Source organism: Meleagris gallopavo, chromosome 14 (genome assembly GCF_905368555.1).
Source record: "Meleagris gallopavo chromosome 14, MGAL_WU_HG_1.1, whole genome shotgun sequence".
Classification (NCBI taxonomy): Eukaryota; Metazoa; Chordata; class Aves; order Galliformes; family Phasianidae; genus Meleagris; species Meleagris gallopavo.
In genome coordinates this window covers 9209541-9231275 of record NC_139417.1, presented here as the reverse complement: position 1 = coordinate 9231275, position 21735 = coordinate 9209541, and the positions used below count along the sequence as shown (strand labels likewise).

Sequence of the window (21735 nt, the reverse complement as noted above, 5' to 3'; positions counted from 1 at the left end):
AAGAACCAAAACAGACATTAAAACTAGCCTCACTGTGAAATATGCTCACGTACAACTTGGGGGAACTGAGGCACAAATGGGGGCTGTTGTCACTGGATGTTTTGGAGGCCACTAAGATCTGTGCTGACCATTCCTGTCTTGTGACCCCCGGAGTCATGCTGCTTGACCTGCGGTGTCACTTTTCCTGGGAGAGGTTTGTATTAGTCCTAGAGCTTTCCAGGAAACCTGAACTTTGTTCACTGATCTCAAATAGGAAGTCACTATTAAAGTATCCTGTCCTGTAAAAATCCATATGGGTGGTATTCTGGCTCAAAAGTGAGGAGGTGTTTGGAGTGGGAGGCCACTTCCATGCTGGCTGAGGTTTTCAAAGTGCCAAAATATGAACGTCTTGTCGCTTTTAAATAATGTGTGGGGTCTGACTTAAACTTCGGGTTTTGTATTTAATCAGTATTAATATGATAACAGGAATGTGACAACTGAAGCGAACACAAAGAGATTATCTTCTTAGCCAAATGCATCCATTAGCAAGGAAATATAGGTTTCTATTAAATGAAGCAGACAGATGAGCGATTGGAGGTGACTGAGAACAGGAGGGGGTGGGGGCTAAGAGGTGAAAGTTGAGGTTTAGAAAATCTCTATAAAAATAAAAACAAACCATCCGTCTTGATGGTTGGCGTTTTACCCTCCCGTTGCACTTTAGGGATGGTGCTCCGATTCCTATCGAGAACATTATGCTGAAATTTAATCTAACAGAGCACTTACTCCTGCCAAACTCTGGCTCAGCGACTCTGCTGCTCCCCCAGAAAGAAGCAGCCAACAAGGCTTCAAGTACAGGACAGTGCTGTGCCATCGGGGGAAGATTGCTGCTTAGGGATCCCAGGGGAAGGCAGATTGGATCTTCTCAGTCTAGTCTTTTTGGTGGAAAAGCAAGTTGAGAAAACAAAATCATGTTACAGCATTTCAGGGCGGTTGTAAAGTAAATTGTATGTCTTTGTGTGTGTATGTATGTATATGGATCCCCACCTAATAACGTCTGCAGCAGTGTTTATAACCAGTGTTTGAAACTAAGATGATAATACTATAAATAATTTTAGATAATGCAGATAAGAAGAAAATAACATAATTAAAAGAATTTTACAAGATGGGCAATTCACTAAGATAGCTGGAATAACACAATACATTAAAAAAAATATATCTGTGACAGTGCAAACATCACACTGACAGGAAACATCTGTCTTGCCAACCATCCCCTGGACTGGCCACAGCCATACATCTCCACTGTGGCCCAGGGAAGTCTGCATGTGCTCTGTTGTGTATGTGGGCATCACACCTCAGCCTCAGGCTGCACCAGGGAAGTTCAGGTTGAGTATTAGGAGCTGCCCAGGGAGCTGCTGTTACTATGGTCATGTTAGCATCCTGGAGGTGTTCAAGAAACGTCAAGAGACGTATTGCTGAGGAACGTGGTTAGTGGGGAGTATTGATGGGAAGTGGACAGTTGGACTTAGGTGATCTTAGGTCTTTTCCAGTCTTACTGATTCCATGATTCAGGGTGGGTGGCTCATTCTGCCACAAGCCTGGGGTGGTTAGGAGTTGGCTGGTTAATTTCTGCTCAACTTTTTCAAGTTCATGTATGTATTATGTGACAAAATGAAAGGAGGCACTTCGGATGGCTGTCTCCCTTGGATTTTGAGGAAGTGCCAAATTTGCTCCAGTCTAGCTTTGAATGGGATTTTAGACTTGGTAATTATGGGAACACTGGAAAGGAGAAAATGTGTAGCAAGAGGAAGAAACAGCATCTCTCTTCTGTCTGGAATTGCCAGGCTTCACGTACAGTTTAACAAATGAATTGTATCTTCTTAAACCAAGTTAGCATTTTTACCTGCGTGGCATCAGCTTGATTTTCCTTTTTCAGTGTACAGCCCTAAGTGTTAACAATAATGAGAAGCATGGAAGTGCAGAGTGGGCTTTCCCTATTCCTTCACCTCTGTCCTGCTGTCCACCTCTGAGGGATTTTTCTTGTTTCTCTGTGATGTCCCTTATTGATGTATGCTGACCTTCCCAACAGGTGATGGCTACAGAGGAGAAGGTCCCTGAGAGGCCCAGGCGATGGCTTCCAGAGGATCCTATTCCCTGCTGGGGTGGAGGCCCTGCTCCCCATGGTGGAGGCAGTGAGGCCTGTGTGCTGTGAGCCTCTGTGCAGGATTGCAGGAGGCCGTTTGTCAGGCTGTCCTGCTATTCCTGCTTGGGAACCTGACACACGGGCCCGCTTTCTTGCATGTGTTGTTTTTTGGGAGGGAGGGAGGTGACTGAGTGGCCAGCCCCTTGACAGGGCAGCTTTAAAACATTCATAAAACTTTTATTGGGCTGCCACCCTTCCAGATAAATATTTTCTGAGTTTATGGGCTTATTTTAAGGATTGAAGCTTAATAGCAGCTTTGTAGCCCTATCCGTCCCCAAAATAGCCTTTTGGCAAACCCCATCTCAGGAGGCTACCATGCTTTTCGTGGTCTTTGGAGTTTCTTCATCACTAAATTACTACCCTTTTGCCTCCTTCCAGCTCTGTATAGCTAAATGGGACCAACTGTTAAATGAGCCTTTCCCCTTCCCCCCGGCCTTGCACAGAGCTGAAAGCTGATCCAGTGCACCGTATTTGGTCATTGTGAAAGGAGAGAGGTTGCAGTAGTTATAATTTTATTTCCTTTATTCAGTTGGGCTCGTTAGACCTGTTTTATTCCCATCTTAATTATTAATCTCTCCTTAATGTGGCATGTGGTTTGAAGATGGTACAGCCTGGTGGCATTTCAGATGTGCTGGCACTTCTCAGGCAGTTTCTCAACATGCTTCCACAAATATAAAAGCTTTACAGTGCGTCTCCGCATTCAGTGGTGAAACCAGTGGGCTTGCAGCCAAGGTTATACAAAGGAATGCTGTGTGTAGTGCTTGCAGGAAGACCGAGTTGCAATTTGAACATCCATGCTTTTTGATTTCACTGCTTTGTGTCCAAAGAGGTTTCATGAATTTCATTGTGGGCTTTTGCTAAACGCTGACCTGAGACTACGAGTACATTTTTGGCTGCTGTTTGAGAGAGCTGTGTATGATCCACATAATTTCCAGATCTTGGAAAGTGGATTTTTTTATTATCTATATGACTTTTTATCATCTGACACGGTATTCCCCATTACTGGCTCTTTTTGTCCCAGTGCAGTTGCTCATGCCCCATGTTTGTTTCTCTGGGCATGTTTGTAATTGCCAAATGCAAAATGTAGTCTTTATTTTTTTCATTTACTTGGGTGTATATGATGATGCTACTTTTGATCACTGATTTTCCCAAACAAGAAGTTTCTGTCATAGGAGATTATATATAGCAACTTCTTTCTTATCTCAAGTTTTTCAGGGAATAAGGCTCTTTCTACACAGTGCGAGGACTGGCCCTACACTTGTATCTGTAGAAGAGAGCATGTGCTAGGAAGTAACAGTGGGCTTTGGAGCTTTGGGGAAAGACTAGACTGCATTAGTGTGGGAACTAGAACAAACTTCTAACTCCTTTAACGGAGTCACTTGGTTTTAACCGATTTTTAAGAACTTCAGATCCCATTTTTCTTTGTTTTTGGGTGAGGTTCACAAGTCTTGCATAGTCTGGAAACTCCCCTTTCCAGGCGAGACACTGTACAGCAATTAATATTCTGGTTTGTTTTTATTCCTAAAAATAGAAATGTCTATTTTGGTAAGAAACAATGCCCTGAGACTTTTGTTCCTGTATTTCTATGATTTCTGTCATTTTTGTCAGCATGTTTTGGAAGTTGTGCTAAAAATGGAACTGACATAATCATCACAGCTCTCTAGACATTTAGATCCTCACCACTCCTAGCCATCTAATCTGTTGTTTAGATGAGGAAACTACTGTGAAACTGTTTTTCTGCAAATGTTACATAAATTAAAAATAGAAAAACAAATGAGGGGAAAAAAAAAAAAACAACAAAAACCCACAGGTGTGGAAAAACTAAGTACTCAATTTACCAGACTCTGTGTCTATCTCAATATGAGGCAAAGGGGGTAAAGCATGGCTTTTTGCAAAAGACTGTCCGGTTCTGGAATTGCATGTAGAGTTCTTTGAATTTTTGATATTTGTATGTGAATTTTATTATTGTATTCCTTACCTAAGTGTGAATGTAATGGCTAGCAATTGTCTCAAGTCCTTTTCCCAGATATATTGTAGCACTAGTCTTCTTGCTAGCGCCTGAACTTCTCACAAGCAGGTGGAAGTTCATCTACTCCATTTACCCAGTGAATTAAGATATTGTCCATGTTCCAAAGACGTAGAGAAGAGATGCAGAGGGATTAAAGTGCCAGCAGGTCTGTGGCAGTGCAGTGACTGAGGACTGAGGAGTTCTGGTTCTCTGGTGCCATTTGTGACATTTGGTCTTTGGCTTTATAAGGGAAGAGTATCTTGTAGAACTGTACTAACAAAGACATTCTGAAGAGCGTGTCCTTTTGTTAGTGTGTCTGTACGCACATCAGGGCTTGTGTGTATTTTTCAAGTATCCTAATAAGAAATAAGTATGCTATTCTGCTCCAGTGTTGCTTCTGCTTGTCAGTGCCTTCCTACCAGCAGCAGAGCTTGCTCCAGCCTTAGGAGATGCTGTAAAGTCTCATAGGTTCATGACCTATGAGAGTGTAGGGCACTGGTGCTGCCTACTCTGACCTGGGCCTGCTTCATCAATTCATCCCTGCGTGCTGCAAGTGAAGGCTGCATGGTGATGGTTGGCTTTGGTTTTGTCTTTTTTGGTTAAAAGCCTAAAAGGTTGTTTCTAACGCTTAATGCATTGAAAGTGGCAGTTGTTGGCTCATGTCACATCCTATTTTACATTGATATTACTTCTATTGAGGTTTAAAAAAAAACTGTGGTAGAATTGTGTCTTTTGAACAATTTAAGAGAAGTATTGGAATAGCAAATGTACACGGACCAGAGCTGCTTATAGAATCTTTCCAAAATCAGGCAAAAAAAGGAGATTTTTTTTTTCTCTCACTATTATGTATAGGTTGTTGAAGAAATGGGTACAGAGAGGTGAATTATTTTCTAAGGACAGAATGGTCCAAACCCTGCTGTAATAAGGTTACAAGTACCAAAATTGGTAGTAGGCATTACTTGTATTTTTCTTGAACAATTATGAAGAACTTAGAGTTTGTTGTTTTTTGGTTTTTTTAACCAGTAACCTCGGAAGACCTACAGCTTAGGCAAATTAAGAGATGCTTCTGATTCTTAATTGACTTTTGAACTCTGTTTTCTTTCACTGTGGTTTAAATTTGCCATTGATTATAAGTTAATGCTGCTAAAGTATGTAATTTACCTTCAACGTGACTATTCTTGATGGTATGTGGATGGATCTAGCCCTGTGGTTTTGGTGGGAAAATATGAACTGCAGACATGTATTCATGCTCTGGGAACACAAAACTTTCTGAAACAATGAACAAATACAGCTCTAGGGGAGAAAATACACTTCTCAAGTTTTGTTGTAAAATAATTAGCCTTTTGTGGTAGGCATGGAAGCCACAGAAAACAGACAGGAGTTGCTTGTGATTTGACTTAAAGTTTGTGACCTTGAGTAATGTGCCTGTTCAACAGCACTTAACAAAAGCATATTTGATGAAACACTGAACTCATGAATTACATTTCCAAGAAAAGTCTTTTTAAAAGAAAATAGAATTGGAAATAAATCACAATCTTCAGACCTCAGTTGAGTTGTTTAAACATGAAATTAAAAGGAACTGGCAGTTTTATCAACAGTGGTACTCTCCAAACTTAATGATGTTATGTAACTTAACAAGAAAGGACCGTATATTTCAAGATACTGCATAGAGAATTGCTGCATTCTCAACCCTTTTTTGTACATGGAGCATTGAAACAAAATTCAAACTTTCAAAATTTATGAAGTAATAAGTTACATAAAACTTTTACTAGGTCTAGGTTTCTTAACTCTCAACCCAAATGTCTGCCCATAGGCTTTAATGCCTCGAGAGCATGTTATATTGCAATTTTTGGGCATCACTAAGGCAGTATTTGTTCCTCAATTTTTCATTGAAATAACCAACGGTTACTGGTTCAATTGTATTCTCATTTCAATCGTTGAATGCCTAGAGTCTCTCCAGATTTATGCATAAAAAAGCAAGCAGAATCCAGTTTACTTATGAGAGAATAGATGTGCTGTCCCTGCCACGCGTAGCGGCAAGCGGTGGTCTTCCCTGCATAGAGCCCTCAGCCCTGAGGCTTGCATGGCATTGGAGAGCCTATTCTTCTCTCATTGTCCTTTTATTGCTCAGTGAATTTTATTTTATTTCTCTTCTTTAGTAAAACATTCCAGTTATTTATTGTTTAAAAAGAAAAAGTAGTTGGGTATTCTGCACTGGAATTAAAGCCATTCACAAGTGTTTCCTTTGTGACACTACATGCAACTACTGTATGACAATGAAAATACAATTTTCATTTTCTTGAAGTTTTTGCCATTGTTTTTCACCTTTTGAGGGATCGAATCTGAAGTTAATGCATTGTGTAAAACATTTCTGTTGAAAACTGAAAATGTCCATGGAAAGCCATACTGGTTTTTAGGTTGTAAGAAAGTTTGAAATGCACAATCGCTCTGATCATTAACTTTTCACTTTTTGTCCCTGCAACTTTTGAAGGGAGGCTTGCGTTTTTTGGCATTGGCCAAGTAGTCTGGTCTTCATAGACCGGCCATCTGTAGTGTCTTTGTGCAGAGTTTTCCCTCCGGGCACCGTCCTGTGTTTTAATTTACAGTTTCAGTTGCTGATGTATGGGCTCCTCTGTTAAGAAGCTTTTATTTTCTGTGCCATTATGCCTACGCACTTTACTTGATTTGTGTTACACACAGTGTTTTTCCCGTGTTGTATTTGGAGCTGATTTGTAATAAAAGTCCTGTTGTGTAATTCTGACTGAAAATTACAACTTTTATCAACAAAGTGCTTGTTTCATTTGAAAAATTATTTTCCGTTTGTGGAATATTTATCCATTGTGTGCTGCTTTTATCTTTTAAATAAAACAATCCACTATTTCATACATGCTGCATGTTACGAATGGAAGATTCACTGGTACGTGGAGCACTTATTGCTATCAGCACAAGTGAAGAGCCTCTGTAAACAATCGATTCAAGATTGCAGAATAACACAAGTGCAGTGAAAACTGTTGCTCTCAACTGTACTGTCACATTTCCATGGATTAATGAGTTGCCATTTATCTCAGTCATAGTGGTTGCTGGAATGTTCAAACCCTATCACAAATGTGCTATAAATTCACAACCTTCACCAATACCAAGAAGCTCTCTTGTGCTTTCAGGTCTCCTGGCATCTCTTACTTCACTCCTGTTTTCAGCTCATTGTGACAGTGATGTAAAGCTATAAATACGACTCTCTGGCCACTGTATCTGTTACTCAGGTATACCAGTGATGAGCTTGTAGGTGACGTTAATCTGGTCAGGCTTGTGAGTTTGGTGATTGTATTTTTCTAAGAAGTATGTTGAATCAAAGTAAGTAGTATTGCAATTAACAAATTCTTTCATTAATGTGCCCTTTTGAAATTATGCCAGACTGTTCCAGAAGCTTACTGAATTTTAAAATGCAGTCTCACCATGTTTGAGTTGGGAAGGCTGACCATGCATAAAATGCACATTGGTCCAATGCAAGCTGAAGAGTATTATGTTATTTTAAAATAAGTGCAGTGTGTTCTGTGTGCAGAACCATACACGTAAACACAGTGTGTATTGTGGCTGCACATCTTCAGCTTGTGTGGTATGATGTGCACACTCCTGTGCAGCCCACACGCTAAACCTTTGCAGGTCAAAAAGTGAGGATAAACTTTTGAACCCAGCTGTTCCCAAATTAAGTACATGTGCAAGGGACCACCAGAGCTGGGGTTACCGTATTCCAAGAAAGTGCCGGACACTGACACCCACATACTGTGCTGCAGGAGGCTTCTAGTTCTTTCCTACAGCCTGAAGGATGATGCCTTGAACGCGCTCTGTCCTCTTCGCCCTTCCTTGTCACCAGAAAGGACAGGCGGCAGTTTGGTGACTTCTCCCTTCGTTATGGAAAGGGGACAGATACAGTAATCAGGATGCTACATATGGAGCTTTTTAAATTACTGCTCTTCAGTCTTTTGTTAGCCTTCATTATTCCTGAAGATTTTTTTTTTCAAGTCACAAAAATGACATTTTTAATATGCAGAATTAAAAAAAAAAAGGCAATATGAAGAATACGTTTTTGTCAATAAGCTTTTACCTTTTAAACCAGTTATCTAAGTTTCTGCTCTAGGTATTTTAATTGAAGATTAACTACTGTTAAAGAGTATACAAATTTAGGTAGTATATATTTGGAGTAGTAAAATAGGACTGAATAAAAGGTGGGAATAGAGCGGTCTGTCCATTATAATTTTAGATTGTGAAGTACAAACTAACTTCCATTAGAAGTCAGCACAGTCTTCTTCTAATGTTATGGCTGTTTTTCTTTTGTTCCCATGAAATTAACTAGAAGTATACTTTGGAGTTGGAAGTCTAGCAGCTCTCATCTGGATACTCGTATCCTCTGCTGTCTCTTCTAGGGAAGCGGTGTTGGTAGATGAAAGATGCGTGTACGCATGAAACCAAATCCTGAAAGTAAGAGTTGCTCTGTACTTCTCACTTTTGACTTACCTCTCCTTACTTATATGTTTTTGCCCAACGCAGGGAAAAAAGACTCAATAATTCCTGTTTGCAAACTGATTTTTGTTGTGCCTGCAGTAGACATGGATACCATGTGGTCTTAAATATGTTCACTTAAGATCCAAAGGCTGATTTCTGCTTGAGAGGGAGTCAAGGTGCTGCCATTGTTCCAACCACTCGTGAGTTTCAGGTGAGGTATCCGCGTTCCTTCCAAGAGCCAGACTCTTGGCACAGAAGACCATGGGGAAGACCTTCCTTCAAAGGGAAAAAGGACAGCCATCTTGAGAACAGCTCTCTAGGACATGTTGTTGGAACCTGTTTGGAAGGGAGCAGCATCTGGTATGTTTTACAGAGACCCAGCTTTTCCTTTCCTCGCTTAGTTTTTACTAGAGCATGAATTCCAGCAGTGTAAACGTTAATGTAAACTTACTGTAGATCAGCAGCCTCAATGAACTGCATGTAAAACAAACAGTTTGTGAACACTTGGAGTTCTCTCATCCTCAATAAAGATGATGAGGGAATGCTGGCTGCTTCTTTTTAGCCCTGTGAAGACTGAGCTAGCCTAATGAAGTGTGGGGTGGGCATGCTGACCTATGCAGGCACCTGAGGTAGTTCTGCCTCATGCTGCTGTCTGCATGGAGCATAGATCTCTGATAGGAGAACGTGGCTTGATGTTGTCATGCACTGCACAGTTCCTCCTCCTCCAGCATCCTTTGTTAAGGAAGGAACCTGAGTAAGACAGGACCTCAGGCTTGGCTTAGGGTGCTACAGTGGTTCCTATGCTGCTAATGTTTTTTCCATGATGCTTTCCCAGTCTTTCCCTTTTCTTTTTCTTTTTTTTCTTTTTTCCCCAACTGGTTGTTTTCCCCCTCTGCAAAAGGAGAGTGAATTTGAACCACAGATTTGACATGATTCTGCTGCAAAATCATTACCAGCTGTTGGGATCGTAAATGGCTTCTTGGTTGCAGTCACAGAACCTGCAGTTGATCAGCTCTGTCCCCAACGATAAGTGGAGACATCAGGAACACTTGAGGTTATAGCTGGGGAGTCAGGGCTGGTGGAGTTGTAACCCTGAGGCAGGGGGCTGAATAGGGAACACAGTTGCAGATGGGTATTCAAAGGGACACTGTTTCCTTTTATTGGGCCTCTGTGTAGGCTGAAGTACAGAGCTGACTGGAGTAGAATCATGAAGTGAGCAGGAGGAGCTTGTAGGAAAATGCAGAATAAGTTTCGGAGAAAACTTAATGTGAATTTGTCTCATCTCCACTCTGTTCCCCTTCAAAAAGTCCAACATCAGAGGAAAACCTCTGTCAGGACAAGTGGGTGAAAGATATTCCATGCTTTGTTGGGGTCATTTGCAGGTAATTCAGGTTAATAGGTTAAGCTGTATCTCTGTGTTGTCACTGAATAACATAGTATATCACAAACGTTGTTAGCATAAGGCACGTGTTTAGCAGTTACTTGTCAAGGAAAATAAATTTTGAAGCGTGGGAACTCTTGCTCCTGAAATGGACTGTACTGGAACCCAAGCTTAATGAAATCAGCACTCATCGTACAAGATGCTGCCTTTGGGGTTGTGGTAATGGGGTTAATTTATTTTTAACTTGTTTGTGTTTTTTGGCTGGTCGTATTGCATCTTCTATAATTTAACGTTCCTCTCGTTCAGTGCTGCATTATGCTGTACTCTTTGGAAACACCAAGTTTTTGGGGGAAGTTTGCAGTGCAAGATGAGTTGGTGTTTTGGCAGTGTGCATTGGCTCTTGGGGAAGGTCAGCAGTCCACAGAGCTGATTGAAATACAAGTGGTGGACCTTTCCCCTCGCACTTCCAGCTATGGACCCAGGCACTGAAGCAGGTTGGCACTGCTGGTAGGAATCTTCAGTTAAGCAGCTGTAACTTTTTTCCTGTAGCCAGTCACCTGACATGAGGACAGTTGATAATTTCTACTTCTGAGCTTTGTAAACTGCCTACATCTTATGCCCAAGCAATGTCAGTGGCTGGAAAGTGCAAAAAGAAGAGCAGAATCTTTTTTGGGGGATGGCTCAGGAGCACTAATCTGCTTCAAGCTTTAAATCAGCTTCCCATAGTCTTGGACAGGAGCTGTACCTGCATTTTGTTTTATTTCACTAGCTTTTAGAACAGTCTGTGCCCCAGGAGGAGTGTGCTGAGGAAGGAAACCCAGCCCTTGGGTGCTTGCCTAGAAAAATGGAAGTATTGCTGTGGCATGGATGGATGTATTCAGTTGTTACTGTGTGCTCCATCTGTCACTATCTCTGCAACTTCTGCTATCTCAGTTAAGGTCTGACTTAGTATGTCAGCTTCTCTATAAACGTATCACTGTGTAGCTGTGTAGAACTTTGTGTTGCTGTTTATTTGGAGCACAAGTACTGTAAAATAGCTTTTAAACAACATTAATTTGGGATTCAAAGGTTTATTTCTGGGCTTTGTAATTTCTGAGGGGGGGGAAAAAAAGCATTAAGAACTTGAACTGAGACTGTTGATACTGAGAAAGTAAATACAAATAACAGTTATGCCTTCAAAAATAATGCTAATATTTGTTTTAAATGCCTTCATTTGGAGGGCAGGGTGATGACTTCCCATGTTTTTGAGATTCATGATGCTGAAGCAGCTTATGCAAAGTTCTTGTTCTGCAAATCTTGTTCACTTTTGGTAAACCGCGGGATCTTTGACTGACTCAATTCCCTAAGAACGCTTTAAAATAGTAGTAGATACATAACACAAAGAAAATCGGGTAAGGCTCAGTGTTGCTCAACTAGCATGTGCTGAAGGGGGAGAAGCAGAGTGTCTTAATTAGAACAAATGTAGGAGACTTAGTTATTGTAAAGTATTTTTTCACTGCTGGAGGATTTGTGGGTGACTAAGAAATGTATAGACTTGAGTTTCTTTTAAATAAAAAGCAGATCCATGTCTTCATCCTTTGCTGGCTTGTTGACTCAATTTACTTGGATGGAATTTTTCAACATTTAAAACAAATTAAAATTCATGAATCATTTCTGCTTAAAGGCACAAACTCTCATAGATACAACCACTAAGGCTTCTAAGTGGTTACATACTGTGTTGCACATGCAAATTATGTACTTACGAAAATGCAAAGTTTTGGAATAGGTGGGACACGTTAGACATAGCAGTTTAAAAGATTAATATTGCCCTGCACTTATTTTCCATTTTGGCATTGCTCTGTTTGCTGCAAAAGCAGGGATTAGTTGTAGGGCAGATGTATGTGAAGAAGACCTGATGCTGTGGTAGGGGGTGGTGATGTAAATCCCTTTGTAGAGAGCTACCTTACAAAGCCCTGCTGCCTTTGACAGTCTGCTGTTTCTCAGTACTTCAGTTTTGCTGTAGTCATCTATCTGCACTCTTAAACTGTTGGGTTTGATGCTTCTGTGCCTGCATGGTGTGACCCTGTTCAGGACAGGGAGGTGTTGTTTTCACCCACGGTCCGTTTGGATTAGATTAAGATCAGTATTGTTTTACTTCGTAGTCAGTGCAGCACACTGTGTTGTTTTATGATTTGCTTTAATCGTTGTGGCCCGTTGTTTACTGGGACAGCTGGGCGAGCTTTTTCACGAGCATTTTGTAAATGGAGCAGGCTTCATCACAAGATTTGCATTTGGAGACTTGCTTAAAAATGTGACTTCGGGAAAGGAGGTGAGCAGTCAGTGAATGTTAACAGAAAATAACAATATGCAAATCCAGATGAAAATATGTTTTCTTTTAGTAACGTGTTAGTTCAGGGATATTTTGAATGCCTCTTTGGAAGCTCGTTCATCACTCAGTGGTGCCCACACACCCATCACCGCAGTGTGCCTCCTGGCACCAGGCTCTGCTTACAGAATTCCTAGCTGTGGTCAGCTTTCCTCATCTGGGCTCCGTTGGAGGATGATCCACCTGTGAATGGTGTTCCTGGGAACCTCATCTAGTGACCGTGTGCCCCCTGAAGCTGCTGTGTCTGTGGGAGTTGCAGTGCCCTGTTGGCCATCACCAGTCTCGGTGTGAGCTGTTGGTGATGGCAGACTGTGAAGGACGGCTGGAGGGAAAATGCACCATGGGATGTGAACCTGAAGAGCTGTTTTAGGGAAGAAAACTGGGAATAAGAAAAAGAAAAATCGTCAAATTGGCCTTGGTAAAACAAAACTAAACATATTCCAGAGTTCTTTTTTGTAGGAAGTTGTGGAGAAGGAATTTATAGGTTATTAAAAGACTAAAAACTTCACAATAACCCAACGTTCTCATACTATTTCTTCTATTCCACCTCAGACAACATTTTATTTCCCTTGTAATAATTAGTTTGAACTTTCATCTGTTTCTGTGGATCAAGTAATTTTCGTGCAACTTCAGGATTTTTTTCTCTGCTTTAAAATCTTTCTTCTAAATAATGTTTTTTTTAATAACAAAAAAAGCCATGAATACATTATAATTTCAATTTTCATGGTGTGTGAGAGATTTCTGCGCTAGGTCTTTATTGTTTTTGAAGAATTCATCACCCTAGTTAAGAAGCTTAATATAAATTAAAGAAGGTATTAAGGAACATTAAGACATCAAAATGTGGAGCGTTCTTTTCCTTTCGATTGCTCCAAATGCAAACAAGTTGAATAAAATGCAATCAAAGGGCCTGTTTGGAGAACATTGAGTGGCTTTACAGCTGTGCTGTAGAGAACCTCTGGTAAGAGCATAATTCAAATAAAAAGGCCTTTCTTTCCTCCTCCTAATTCTCTTTGTTGTGGTGACAACAGAGTACAAGCCCGATAAAAATTTAATCACCTTATCTTTTTAAAGCAAATTGCATATTTGTTTACACACAATATACATAACATAAAAAAAGAAAAAAGCTGCTATCCAATCCCCCTCCCCCTTCTAATCGCATTAAAGGCCCTTGCCTAGAAGTTTAAAAAAAAAAAAAAAAGAGGCCCACAAAAATTAAATGTTTTATTCTTTATTCTGAAGTCCCATTGTTTAGGATTGCTTTATAAAGGCAGCCCAGGGGAAGATGAATATCACCAACTTAAACTCTGGACCCGCACGAGCAGCAGATGCCTGGGATAAGTCGGCGGAGTTGGTCCAGCTTAGTGGGCTTCTCGGGTGCCTCGTGCACATCAAGATGGGAGGATTACAGCCCGGCTGCAGATCTGGCACTGCGGTCTGAAGCTGCTTTGTAATGAATTGCCTTTGATTCTGTCACATCTGCTAACCTGAACTTTTTCCACACTGTGTGCCTTTTTGAAGGCTGCTCTCGGAAATTCTGTATTGGTGGTGTTACTGTAGTTGTTGCCTTTTCACTGCGTGGATGGGATTTTAGTCCCCTGTGTTGGATTCAGAACATATTTTGTTTCAGAGCATGAGTGTTGTTCATCTTGTTTATTTACTGTTTTGTAGGAACCAGGGTACTGATAATAACTGTCTTCTGGGGCACCGCTGCCTGACTCTGACCCAAGAGCTCCCACACCTCAGATAAATTTAGCTTGATGCTCCGTGGATTTTAGAATTAGGGAAGTTCCCTTCCTACTTGTTCCTTGAACTACTTCTAGATAATGTGGCTGTATTCTTTAGGACATTTTGGAGATTTTTCTCCCCCCTGACTTGAATATTTAATTAGCAAGGACTAAACTTGTTAAAGTGTGTCTTGGACTACAGTGTCCCAGATGTCATTTGTTGTGTGGATGTCTGTGTGTTTCTTTCCCTCTCTCACATCCTGGCTGAATACTTCATATCGGTCCAGTGACATGGATGTGCCTGGTCCCCAGGCCTAGTAGCTGGAGCCGTGTGATGAGAATGGACAGTGCTGGCAGGGCTGTATGTACAGCAGAATACATGAATATCCAGACTCCTGTGAATCAAATTAGTGATGGGATCTGATGAAAGAGATTTCTTGTCAAGCTGGCTATGTAAAAGTGCCACTGGAGATCGTGACTTTATACTAAGTATTCCTGCCAGGAGTCATGCAAGGGAACACAAAGCTGTGTGCAAGAACAAAAGTACGCCATGCTGAGTAGTGAGCAATGAAGGACACATTACAGTCCAGTATGGCTGTTTAACTGTCAGTGTTTATTGCGCTCATGTAATCCTGGGGGGCTGAGATTCTCTGAAAGAGAGGGTGAGTTCCCTTTGATAAAATGGAATCTATCATGAGGTCAGCTCTGCTTTAGCAGAGTCCTGATCCCCAACAACTGCAGAGCACCAAATGCCTGTTGTTCCTAGAGGGAATGCTCAATTCTAAAAACAAGCAAACTTCCTCCCCTCCTGGTCCAAGTAACTGTGATTTTAAGGCACTTCTCTCTTGGAGTGTTTTGAATGGTCATGGATATTAATGCTGACCTACCTGTAATTTTTAAATTGTTGAATTGAACCAGGAGCCTGTGTAAATTCCCATTACATATATTTGTATTAATAATTTAATATTCTTATTACTTCAGTTTTTTCACAGCTGTTCTTGCTCTGTGCTGGGCATTTCCCATGCACTCAAGGCAGCCTTTATTTTGTTTCAGGGAGTTTGAGGAATGTGTAGACTAAAAGCACATTATCAATAACATAACCAGCTCTGCCTGTTCCCTCTTTATGGGAGAGCTCTTCCAGCTGGCATGCTGAGGCAGTGGCTGAAGTAGCACTTGGACGTGATCTCAGTGACTGCATGGACTTTGAGTGACCATCCAGTGAAAACAGTTTATGAATAATTGCTGATCTAGTAATTAGCTGACATAATTGCAGCCTTGTTAATGCTCTGAAAGTACATATATAACTGCTGTGAATATTACTTTGAAAATCCTCTCCCTGAGGCTAATGGGACAGTGTGAAGATCAAAAGATTACCATGGTGGCTGTCCTGTAGCTCCTGCGAGTTGGTTCCCGTGGTGTGTGTACATGTAATTTGCACAGCCAAGACCTTGTAATTGCAGTGCCTTGGAGTCTCTGATGTACCCTGTGTTAATGTTTGGCAAACAGAAACAACAAATAGCAGGATGCATATAAACCATGGCTATGTTCCAGGAACGTGAATTGTGAAGACTTCTTTAGGAGATTGCCCTAGAAGGGTTTAGCCAACAAATGTTGCTGACATGCAGTGTAACTGCAACTGAAATACACGCCGGCCTTGTAAGACAAGCTCAGGTTTGTATTCTCAACTGATGTGTGTTGCAGTATGGCCAGCTAGCCAAGAAATGAAGATCCCAAGTGTCACTGCAATTTAGGGCTACTTTTTAGGGCTTCGGGGCGGAAGAGTATGTTGGGGTAGGATGTGTTTTGGAAAACTCACAGTGGGAACTGCAAGTAGGCTTCTAAAGTGTGTTTGGGTCTGCGTACTTAATGAAGTGATTGTGAAGCAAGGCTATGATAGACTGGGTATATGTATGGTGCACCATGGCTTCAGGTGACAGTAATCATTTGTCATAGATTTTGACAAAAAAAAAAACAGGTGAAAATACAGTTACACGATGTAGATTTGCGAAATGGGTAATATAGCCTGAGCATCTTGCTGTAAAATGGGAGACATAAAACAAAATGAACGATACGTGCTCTCAGCACTGCAGTACATTGAGTGTCCTCAGTGTGGATAGCAAGTGTGGGATGATGGAAAGGGAGAGACAGTCAAGGTATGTATGGGGACGGATGGTATTGATAACCGTTCGGTTGCTGATAGATTCTGTGTGTCACTGGAGCTTGAGCTCTGTTTAGCAATACAAAGAATATCAGACTGAAAATCAATACGCTGACTTCATGCAGAGGGTATGGCAGACTAATTAACGAAAAAAATCTGTACCAATGGAGCCTATAAAACTCTTCCTGACCTTGAGAAAAGTCCCAGAGAGCTGTGGGAAACTCCAGACCGTCCCCTCTGAACTTTTTTGTGTTGGTGCTTAAATATAGTAACTGCTTTTTTAATTAAAAAGAAAAATTAGATGGCGTTTCAAATTGTGTCCATGGTGCCTTGGGGACCTATTACAGTACAAATTACCCTGTACTATTTAGCGAGGGCTTGTTTACTATTGTGTGAAGCAAGGGTTACCAGTGTAAGGATGTAGGACAAGAAGGGCCCTTCTTTGAAAGCTTGGCTCTGCACATGAAAGTGACGCCAGCAATTGGAAGCAATTTGTGGAATTGTTTGATTATATTAATTATGGCACCAGCAAACAGTGCTTGGGAAACAGTTTTGTTTTCTTGCATTCTTTCTTGATTGCTTGCAGCAAAAGCCAAGATACAAAATGTGCCTTTAAGGGCTGCCGGAGAGCGCAGCTCAAGCCATTGTGTGGAGCTGGCACTGAGCTTGAAAGGGCTGTGTCCAACTGACGTGAGAGTTTTCCAAATACAGCTTTGGCCCCAGCTTCACTTAGGTCAGCCTCTCGAATTAAAACAGCTTCTGTCTTCCTCATCAAGGAAGATTAGCTCTTTCCCTACTAAGTAGGAGCCCATAATGAAATCCATGTTATTTCTAGATTATCACTTCTTACAATAATGTTTCTTAGTCCAAAAGCCTGTATAAACTTAAATTGATACACAAGACTCAAGTCAGTTCAGCACTGAACTGCAGCCATCTGGGATGTGGCACAGGGCAGCTGTTCCCTAATTTATGGGAAAAGGTTTTGGTAGTTAAGGATTTCCATCCAGAGCCCACCAGGCAAAACCTTCAGGGATGGTTCTGCAGGCTGACACAGCAGAGTTTGGGCAGTACATGAGCAGTATGCTGCTTGAAATGGCTGTAAGACTTTCAGATCTTTGTCATCACACAGTGAACACAGATATTTTGTGTAGATCCCAAGGCACTAGTTTAATTCCTGTTTGGAAGGAGGGAGTGCACTTTCTGTTCTCCTTGGAAGCTGATGCTCTCCCTGTCCACCTTCATGCTGTTTTTCTGTTAATATTCACAAGCCAGGCAAGATGATAATAACAGATCCTGTACCAGCCAAAAGAGAAAAGTGGATCTATCCTGAAGTTTGAAACCCCAGCAGAATGTTTCTGAAGAGAGCTGATGAGATGTTGGAAAAGGTGTGAATTCAAAAGAGAATTACTGGAGAATTGTGAAGGGATTTACATAAGCAAAATTTGTTGCCTGATCTGTGGATGTAATTGAAGTTCAAATCCTGAGCTCCTGAGGGTGGCAGCAGGAATATCCCTTGTTTCTTGAGTGATGGTCTACTATTACATCAAAATTGTCTAGGTGATTGTATTACAGTTGTTATCATGCTGATTAATGCTTAGGAGTAGAGCAGACCAGCTCCAATAGGATCACTCTGCTCAAACCTTTTGATTAGCTGGGCTGATGGGTGCTGACTCTGACGTCAGGTAGAGAATTCCTGCCTGGTTCTGGGCTCTAATTAGTTTAGGACCCAGTTTTCATCCCTGCTTTTTCTGAAGCACCATATATTAATGACAAGCAGATGGGATGCTTGTCCTTTCTGTTAGGGCCAGCAGCCTCTAGATTGCCACTAATCTAGTCTACTAGTCTTGATGTGGCATATCTGATGTTCCTAATACAGGATTTACGGGCAGAGCAATATAGTAGTGTTGTTCTTGGAAGGCTTAGAAAGATGTCCTCTTCCTGACCAGCTCAAGTTTTCTTAGCTGGATACCGATGAAGAAAAATGGCCACCTTGGTTGCAATAAAATGAGAAGTTAGAGTATTGGATATCTTTGCTGGGTAGCAACTCTGATTTTCTGCTAATGTAATATGAAGAATTCAGGCAAAGAGATATGACGTTTCTATTGTCTTTTCTGTCTGACTGTAAAGAAAAGTTTAAGAGGAAGGATTTGGGTAAATTGATCCTCTGATTATTATTTTTTTTGTGTGTGTGTGTGTCCTTCTCCTTTTTATTCAAAACAGCAGATAATTACTTTAGGGATAATTGCACGAGCTTTCTATGTTTATAGGCTGCAGATCACTGATGTGTTTTGTAGCAGTGCTGAAATGCTTTGGAACTAGGTGAAGAACACCTGTGTGCTTGCTTAGTGTTTTGTAGGATTCCAAGAGGCAATTTTTGTATCACTGGTACTTCCCTTCATTTGCTGGAAACAGAATATACCTCTTTCCTACTTTTAAAGGTAATCCGAATCTGATACTGATACAAGTGCTGCATTGCTTGAACCTTCTACCCCTCTTTGGTTTAGAACATAGGAAAGAAGTGGGATTTTAAGGTGTAAATACAGTTGCAAGAAAAGAAAAAACAAATATGTGTTTTTACTGGATTCTAAAGTTCCACAGTACCAGCAGAAAGTTTTCCTTTCAGTGGTCAGTCACTGCATTAAGCTCGATGGGAGCCCGGTCTGTTCCATCCCCAGCACAGCCGACTGACCCCCACCTGAGGCTCTGATCTTTTCTGATTTTCAGGTCATCTGCGTTTTGTACTCCCTGTTAGCAGGAGCGTTGGGGCAGGCACACACTCCTTAACGGTGTAATGAGGGCTCAGGCTCTGAGGATTCCAGTTAAGGAAATCCTGAAATTGTGAAGACCGGCTGTTACAAAATCCATTGTGAGGGAGGATTATCCCCAAACCTTTGCCTCTTTCAAGTTTTGCTCTTTTCTTTACTTCCCTCAGGAAGAAAGAAAAATGTCTGCTTGTCATAATAAAAGGTTACGTTTGCCTTGACTGAAAATTATTTTTGACTTGTGCTGTGTGCTATGCTAACTTGTTCTCTGATTTTCTGTCAATTTTTAACATTGAATGTTGACAGGAGACAAGAAATTGCAAGTTCTTGTCTTCGGCTGCAGTGGTAGAAGGAAGGAAATTAGGTATTTTCTTTCCAAAAGTGAGAAACAAGGTTGGCTCAGTGTTCCTGGATGGATGGGAGGTTTGCAAATAACAGCAAGAACAGTCTAGGATATTTTTTTTTTTTAACAGTGAGTGCATACTGGAATATTTTCCATTTCAGAGATAGCTACTGATACAGCTTCAGCCTTTTCCCTAAGAATCGTGAGTTTTCTCTGGGCCAACGCCTTCCCAGCAAAGCATGGCAAGTACCACTGCTGGTACTTACTGAGATGCACTGACTGATTTTCATATTGCTGTCAATGGGATGGTTTCTTCATTTTGATAGGGAAGCCAACTTTTCACGAATCAGGAGGCTTGAAATCTTTTAATATATATATTTTTACCATTACAGTTCTCAGTTCTGTAAGAAAACTGCAGTCATCCATGCTAGCTAATGCCTTCGTGTTCCTTAGCACTAACCAGTGCACTTAGCTTTTTTCTACCTCTGTGCATCTGAGATGGGAGCTGTTCAGTGAAATAAATTATTCTTCTTGGCTGTGCGGGAGAGCATGCCCAGTACCTTTATTATTGCACCTGTTTTCAATGATGCGTTTATCAGTCGCTTAAAAATTACTTCTGTTCTGGCAGGGCTACAAGGAGTTGTTATTATCTGGCTTCTCATCCACAGTGGGCCTAGCATTCTGCCTTCAGAATCTTCCATTCAAGTATTTCTTTATTTTTGAAGGAGGTGGGACTATTCTTGAATATTAAAGAGAGAAGATGATCTGTGGAAGTAGGAAGTAGAAATTTGGAGATGGGAAATCTGAAGATTAAAGTTGAAAAAGGAAAGAGATGCAACTGCTGAAGTGCTGAATTGGGGGTCAGCAGAAGGAGCTGGATGTTAAGAGAAATAGCTGAGGTCACTCTTGGAGGTCCTTTCAAGGAGCAGAAGGGGCAAAGGGGAAAAAAGGATGGCCTTTATAAGCTATGCTCACGTGAAGTGAAGGAGAATGTGTAGTGAGGAAATAACACAAAAGGAAACTAGTATTAAGCTTGTAAATGACAAGGAAATAAAAATATACATAGGGGAAAAACACAGCAATGGTACCTCAACCTGCAGTTGGATTAGAAAAAGGAATGGGAATGCACCAGCTTTCTGCTGAACTGAAGCAGCAGTGGTAAAAACAAAGCACAAGTAAACCTTGGTGCCTGTGGCTGTTAAGTTTCGTATGCATTGGCTGTGGTTTGTGTTCTGGCTGACGCTGCCAGCAACCAGGTGTAGAGGTGGTCCCCTGGGCACAGAGTGGGGACCTTGGGTGTCAGCACGAGGTGGTTGTCACCATATATCCTCCGTTACAGGGAGGTCTGGGCAACTTTAATGTAAAGAGAATGTGAAGCATTAGAGAAACCTTAAAACTTGCATAGATAAGGCTGTCTTCGCTTAAGACGTAAGAAAAAGAGAAAGTCAAAAATTGATAGCCAGTATTTATAAACAATGTGAAATTTACACTGAATTGCTAAAATCTGTGTGTTTCCATTGAAACTATATCAGGCTATACCAGAATAACAGCAGAGCTCCAGAGCACGGTGAAGTGTTTGAATGTAAGATACTGCTAATCATTAGGAAATTTGCTTTTATTTGCAAAAACTGTTTAAAATATTGTCTTTATCTTGTGTTTTTTGCATGTGGAATTGTTCTTAAACTTGGAAAACATTTTCCTGGTGTGGCGTTGCTTTTCATTTGAGTTTTAAAAATGTACGTTTTGTGAATACCTCTGTTTAGAGCAATCTCTGAGACTGTGCTGAGACTAAGGATCAGAGTCTGTGGTCTTATTTAGTAATTATTACTAACAGTTAAAACTAAAAGCATGCAGCATTAAATTATTTTCCTGCAGATATTGTATCTAATGTGCGTTAGCTGATGCTATGAGTATATTTTACATAAGACCTGGGCGCTTCTTGTTACAGACATGGTTACGATGGGTGGGAATGAATTTGCTAAGCTTTCAGATATTTTCTATGCCTCTGAGGACTGCCCATTAATAATACTAATATATAGGTATTTCCCACTGTTGTATGCGAGGCATTTCTTAGAACTTTGAAGCTGAAGTCTTTCTTAACACGCGGGCCTTTTCAATTTAATCCATTAGCAACTTGGCAAAATAAAGTAATTGTCCAACACAGGAAGAAAAAAAAATCTATTAACATTTGCTACGAATCCGAGTAGTACAGGCAGCACTTAATTAATGGAACAGATTTCTCACTATGTATTCAAGCTAACACAGCCATTGTTCAGCAGAGATTAGACCCTTAATGTAAGTAAGTTAAACTAGAC

General features: G+C 40.9%; 1 protein-coding gene across 3 annotated transcripts in view; it reads left to right on the top strand.

Annotated features, from left to right (window-relative positions):
* Positions 1 to 21735, top strand: part of EEFSEC (eukaryotic elongation factor, selenocysteine-tRNA specific) — a 114967-nt gene that overhangs the window by 89376 nt on the left and 3856 nt on the right. Inside the window, exon 7 of one of the 3 annotated variants that reach the window (XM_085236102.1) lies at positions 1 to 21735. This exon is cut by the window's left edge and continues 14137 nt beyond it. The exons of the other annotated variants lie outside the window; for them this stretch is intronic. The gene's annotated coding sequence lies outside the window, so the exon portion shown is untranslated. 3 annotated transcript variants of the gene reach the window in all.